The sequence below is a fragment of the Schistocerca cancellata genome, chromosome 6, assembly GCF_023864275.1.
Source record: "Schistocerca cancellata isolate TAMUIC-IGC-003103 chromosome 6, iqSchCanc2.1, whole genome shotgun sequence".
Lineage (NCBI taxonomy): Eukaryota > Metazoa > Arthropoda > Insecta > Orthoptera > Acrididae > Schistocerca > Schistocerca cancellata.
In genome coordinates this window covers 305,792,661-305,799,746 of record NC_064631.1, presented here as the reverse complement: position 1 = coordinate 305,799,746, position 7,086 = coordinate 305,792,661, and positions in this window count along the sequence as shown.

Genomic DNA, 7,086 nt, shown 5'->3' with positions numbered 1-7,086 from the left:
AGTAAACTGGTCACTGCTGGGAAGGTTGACGATAACCTGTGAATAAAATGGATAACAAGACTCCCAGCCCCGCAGTGGCCTTTTCGACGAACCAGCGACAAAACTGTCGCCATGGAGGGAAGATCGTAGTTAATAACGCTTGCACGCGTTGTATGTGATAGGGATAGGAGCAGTTGTGGAGAACGTGCCACACAGTCGTCTGGTTTACGCCGACTGGTGGGCCACCTGCCAGTGCTGATACTGAGATCAAATTCTGCAGTGTTCAACACCTCCAAGGGCTGTGTAAGCACTAGGCGCATCCAACTTTCGTGGTTAACTATTCCCGTAAACGAGACTATCTCACACAAATCGCGAAACACTGTTGCAAACCGTTTGTGCCGCGGGGATATTTTTACCGGTACAGTCGCGTTGCCGCCCTTCCATAGCAATTTGCCTGTCCGTTAGTAAAGATCACGTCGGCCTGTACCTTGCTGGTGTACCGGGCCATCGTCTCTCAGCTCTGCACTACGTGACACATCCACACCAGAGTGAGTCGGCAATATCAGTGAAGCGGGTACCCCTAATACTGAAGTGTGAGCGCACCGCCATCGTGAATAACATTACTGCCTTCTTGAGAGTGGGGCTAAAACACTAGTTCAGACAGAATATTCCCATTTATTTGGTGACTTGTCATGTGTGCTTCCAGTCATTGAAACCTACTCCATCTAATATTTTTATCTCCAGCAACCTTGGGAATGCATTTCCGGCCATTTGTCCATACGACTCTTCTTAGCTCCTTATCCCCTCTGGGATCGTTTCCTACAGTTCGCCCCCATTGAGCAAAATCATCTTGAATAAGTGGCAGTTCCATATTAAATAAATCGACCGCAACACGTATCTGGCAGTTATAACTAAAGTTCAGCTACCCACAGAAGTCCAGAGTGGGGTGTAATTATCGTATGACAGCGAAACTGGTAGATATGCTAATGCGTTAATGGGGAACCTGTTTACACTGGAAAAAAAATAGTTGCAACTTTGGCCACCAGGTGCAGATCTGATGCTGTGAATGCAGGAAAGACTTATAGAAGTGTTTCCATATGTTGTTCCTTAAGAGATGTTGACAGAAAAGGTCAGACAAGCGAGAAAGGCCTCGATTTTATTATTAACAGCTGCTTACACAGTTTGTTCAGTATGAGGATTGGAGACGTCGACGACGTGCTGCACAGCGCCAGATTTGCACCTCGTGATCAGAATTGGAACTAATTTTTTTCCAGCATAAGTCAGTTCCTCATTAACGCATTAGCATGTCTTCCAAATTCTCTGCCAAATTCTCTGGACCTCCGTGAGTAGCTGCTCCTTAATTGTAACCACCCAGTAGATACTTGACGCTTGTTGGCGAATCCACTATTTTCAGCTGTTAGCGAATAGGGAAAGGAATAGGAGACATGCTGATGTCACAAGCAGAAGATATAGAGAGAGCGTATGTGAACACTGAGCGGTAACACAATACGTAAAGAGACGTGAAAATCTAACAGCCATGGCGGATAAGAACGCTGTGGTAGGGGAAGGATTAGAACACACAGTTGCAGGAGAGTATGTACTAGGCTGTTGGAATGACAGAGGAGAAAGGCTAATGAAGTTCAGCAATATATTTCAGCTAATAATAGCGAATACACTCTCCAAGAATCACAAGAGGAGGAGCTATACTTGGAAAAGGCCTGGGGATAAGGAATTATGGCAGCTGAATTACATCATGTTAAGACAGAGATTCTGAAATCAGATATTGGATCGTATGATGTACCCAGAAACAGATACAGACTCAGAGCTAAATTTAGTAATGACGAGCGTGACCAGGTTTATGAGAATCGTCAGGTAGAATCAGTGCGTAAGGATATAGGACACAGTATTATTGAGGAATGATGATGCGTGTTTGACGTTTTCTGAATCTGCAGATAGTGCGATAATCACTACCATAGTAGGCAGTACAGTTGAAGAAGAGCAGACATCCTTTAAAAGGGCAAGTTGTACAGAAAAATATGGTGCAGGAACTGTGAAGGAACCTTGGGTGACTGAGGAGTTACTTCAGTTCATCAATAATAGTAGAAAGTACAGAAAAGTTGAGGAAAAGAAAGGAATACAGTAACATAGAACATTTAGCAATAATATCAAAAGGAAGTGTAAGAAAACTTAAGCGAAATGGCTACAGGAAGAATGAAAAGAAATCGAAAATGAAATGATCTTCCGTAGGAAAGTGAAGTCGGGAGTTACCAGGACCAGGAAAATGACATGAAAGGACTAGGCCCCTTTAACTAGCGTCATTTATCCTTGGACAATAACAGTGATTTTTACATACTTTTTAACAGATTCCCTTTGAAAAACAGGTAGAAAATTGAATTTAATTTGCTATTACAGGTGTTGAAAATGGTGAATGAGACAGCTGTTAATTTACAATAATAATAACCTCAAAGAAGTTCGGTAATAAGACCTTCTAAAAAAATTTTAAATTAAATAATTTTAACAAACCAGCCAATTAAAATAATTAAAACAGTTCTACATAAATTTCTTCAGAACATACAAATGGCTCAAATGGCTCTGAGCACTATGGGACTTAACTTCTGTGGTCATCAGTCCCCCAGAACTTAGAACTACTTAAACCTAACTAACCTAAGGACATCACACACACCCATGCCCGAGGTAGGATTCGAACCTGCAACCGTAGCGGTCTCGCGGTTCCAGACTGTAGCGCCTAGAACCGCTCGGCCATCCCGGCCGGCTCAGAACATACACCAAAGATTCACAATAAACGTAGAACAACGATACAATATTTATTAAGCATTAAAGGGGAAACATCTTGTACGGAGTCAGTTGATCAAAGGCTTCTTTCTCCGACAACAAAATTTCGTTTACAATACAAATCAGATAACATAAGATACTCAACTTGAGCACAGACAGCCGGCCTAGCGGTTCTAGGCGCTTCAGTCTGGAACCACGCAACCGCTACGGTCGCATGTTCGAATCCTGCCTGGGGCATGGATGTGTGTGATGTCCTTAGGTTAGTTAGGTTTAAGTAGTTCTAAGTCTAGGAGACTGATGACCTCAGATGTTAAGTCCCATAGTGCTCAGAGCCATTTGAACCATTTGAGCCACAGACAGCCAGAACGCGTGACAGCAAACAAATAGCAAGCCGCGCTAGGAAATAGTCGAGCGCCGAGCACACGGCCGCCAGTAAGCCAGGCCCACGCGGCAAGAGGCCGCCGATTCGGAACACTCTCCCAGGAACTTAGTAAGTGCTGTTAACAAACAAGAAAGACAAGTATCTGACTGGATTGTACTACAAGTAAAAGTTATGGATTAACCATGATTGCATTTATAGAGCGTTTCCAATAAGTTGATATGCCCTAGGAAATAAGCTTCGCTAACGGAGAACTACAAAAGAAACCTATAATTTCTTCCAGGAAGGAATATAATAAACAACTCACTAGGATCTTACCATTAGCCGGAGCTCACGACATGCTTAAAAGGGCTCGATAATAGTAATACCAGAGAGCCCACCAGCTTCTAAAACATCGTAAAAAATATTAAAACTTAGTACAGCTGCTTCTCTTGCATAAGAAGTTTAGAACAATTTTTAAAAAAGACTAGGTCAGATGTAGGCCCCTGATATAGCTATGCGTGACAACTGGGCACATTACAAAACCATGGCAACATTAACTATGGCAAATTTTTTGAGAGAGAGTGCTAGCCAGCAGATTAAGGCAAGTAATTTCAAAATCACGCAGGGCAGACACGGCAATACACTAGTCCTAAAATAGCAGAACCAAACAACAAGTCATTGCATTGACTTAGAAGCTTACATTCATTACACCGACCAGTGACTGTAGACGTTAGTATGTGACATAAATTTTAAGCTGATACGTGTACCCGTGCCTGAGAAAAAAGGGTCTTAGCAGATGGACGGACGAACATGCAGTCAGATAAGAAATGAGAAGATTGAAGCTGTGAGCCGGACCGAGACTCAAATTCGGGACCTTTACCTTTCGCGGGCAAGTGCTCTGCTTGGTAGAGCACTTGCCCGCGAAAGGTAAATGTCCCGAGTTCGAGTCTCGGTCCGGCACACAGCTTTAATCTGCCAGGAAGTTTCATATCAGCGCACACTCCGCTGCAGAGTGAAAATCTCATTCTAAGAAATGACGGATTTTTTTCTGGTGATATAATCGCAAATTCACAATTTTCGGAATATTTTCCTTTACTTTTACAGTGAAACCTTACATCTTGCCAAATTTCATGCTTATAAACCAACGGGAAGTACACTACAGGTTTTTATGGATCCGTTTGTATCAAAATATGTGACTTAAATGGCCGTATATTTTGATTTCACTGTCTTAGAAGCTTGCCTTTTCAACTTGAAATGCGTCCCAGTTCCTGAGAAAAATGAATTTGAATAGCCGGACAGACAGGCAGGCAGACGGATGGAGAACAAAGTGATCCTACAAGCTTTCCATTTTTAACGATTGCAGTACAGAACCCTAAAGATACTGAGAAAGGGAAAACTACAAAAGGGTTCTATCCTGATTTTGATCGCAGCCTGTAATACCACAACTGCAGTGTGAGCCGTGGTGTTACTTTCCGTGGCGTCACTCTAGTTGCATGTGGTAACCCAACTTGAAGCGGCATCGCAACGGCAGGGTGGCAAGGCGAGAAGCGATTCCGACGCCGGAAGCGGTTTCACGTTTCACGTCACGCACCTCTCGTAAACGCTTCAAGGCCAACTTTCGGCCGGGGAGATTCGCCACTCAGGGACAAGGCACGGCCGTTACTGAGAAACGTGCAGTATGGAGGAGGCGGGGCTTTCTCGGTGATGCGAAATGTTCCAAGTGCGGTACATGGCCTTCCACGCCCAATGCAGGTCGAATCTGTAAAGCCCTCTTTATGCCGAACCGAACACACAGCGAACCTGCAACATCCAACGAGAGTCCTCTCTAGTGTAAAAGCTAGATGCGCGTAAACATTCGGTAGTGTTCGGTTCGCATTCGCTTGTCTTTCTCTAATTGTTGATCTTTAGAGAACCATTCGGGTCCTCTGCGTTTCGGTGGTAGCAGTAGAGAAAAGTTTCACTGCTATCTTGTATACTTTTGTTGTTGCTGACACGAGTTGTGTGAGCAATGGAGTGAACAGATGAGAATGTAATGCTATTGACAGAAGAATGCAGCTATCATATGTGCTTCTAGGAGCGCAAATGCAAAAGGATTGATTGGTAGAAAATTGCAGAAGTATTTGAAGGTCCGACTGGAAACCTGAGAAAGACAATAAAATCATTAGATGCTTGCATCAGGCGAGAACGGAGTGAATAAATTCGAGCTTTGTAATTTATATGATTAAAAAGGAATGCATAATAAATTTAATTGAAAGGAAGCAAGTGTTATGTATCAAAATGGTTCAAATGGCTCTGAGCACTATGGGACTTAACTTCTGTGGTCATCAGTCCCCTAGAACTTAGAACTACTTAAACCTACCTAACCTAAGGACATCACACACATCCATGCCCGAGGCAGGATTCGAACCTGCGACCGTAGCATGTTATGTATCAAGCTGATTGAAATTAAAAATATGCGGAAGACATGATCACTCTCATTACTTGCGTTCATGGTATCTGTAATCACACGGCTTAAGTACTATTGTTACGTTAAAGATTTTCTATCATAAATAAAAATGGTTTGCCCGGGATCATGCTGTCCGACCCCTGACAAATTACATAGCAGATTTCATCAAGTAGTCTGTTTGAAAGGTCAACAGTATGTTTTTTTGTCATTAGTCTTCTGACTGGTTTGAAGCAGCCCGCCACGAATTCCTCTCCTCTGCTAACCTCTCCATCTCAGAGTACCACGTGCAACCTACGTCCTCAATTATTTGCTGGATGTATTCCAATATCTGTCTTCCTCTACCGTTTTAGCCCTGTACAGCTCCCTCTAGTACCATGGAAGTCATTCCCTCATGTCTTAGCAGATGTCCTATCATCCTCTCCCTTCTCCTTATCAGTGTTTTCCACATATTCCTTTCCTCTCCTCATTCCTTACCTTTTCAGTCCTCCTAATTTTCAAAAATCGTCTGTAGCACCACATGTCAAATGCTTCGATTCTCTTCTGTTCCGTTTTTCCCAAAGTCTATGTTTCACTACCATACAATGCTGTACTCCAGATGTACATTCTCAGAAATTTCTTCCTCAGTTTAAGGCCAATATTTGATATTAGTAGACCTCTCTTGGCCAGGAATGCCCTTTTTTGCCATTGCTAGTCTGCTTTTGATGTCCTCATTGCTCCGTCCATCATTGGTTATTTTACTACCTAGACAGCAGAATTCCTTGACGTTATCTACTTCGTGACCATCAGTCCTGATGTTAAGTTTCTCGCTGTTGCCATTTCTACTACTTCTCATCGTCTTTCTTCGATTTACTCTCAATCCATTCTCTGTACTCATTAGACTGTTAATTCCGTTCAGCAGATAATGTAATTCTTTCTCACTTTCACTCAGGATAGCAATATCATCAGCGAATCGTATCAATGATATCCTTTCACCTTGAATTTTAATTCCGCTCCTGAACCTTTCTTTTATTTCCATCATTGCTTCCTCGATGTACAGATTGAACAGTAGGGCGAAAGGCAACATCCTTGTCTTACACCCTTTTTAATATGAGCTCTTCATTCTTGGTCGTCCACTTTTATTATTCCCTCTTGGCTGTTGTACATATTGTGTGACTCGTCTCTCCCTATAGCTTACCCCTACTTTTCTCAGAATTTCAAACATCTTGCACCATTTTACATTGTCGAACGCTTTTTCCAGGTCGACAAATTCTATGAACGTGTCTTGATTTTTCTTTAGTCTTACTTCCATTATTAACCGCAACGTCAGAATTGCCTCTTTCGTGCCTTTACCAAACTGATCTTCATCTAGCGCATCCTCAATTTGTTGTCATTATTATCCTTTGTATGTACTTTAGTAGAATCCTTGAATTGCTTCATATACGTCACAGCAGACATCGGAAACTATCTGATGTATACAGGGGTTGGACAGAAATATGAAAACACCAAATACACAACACATGACCCTGCC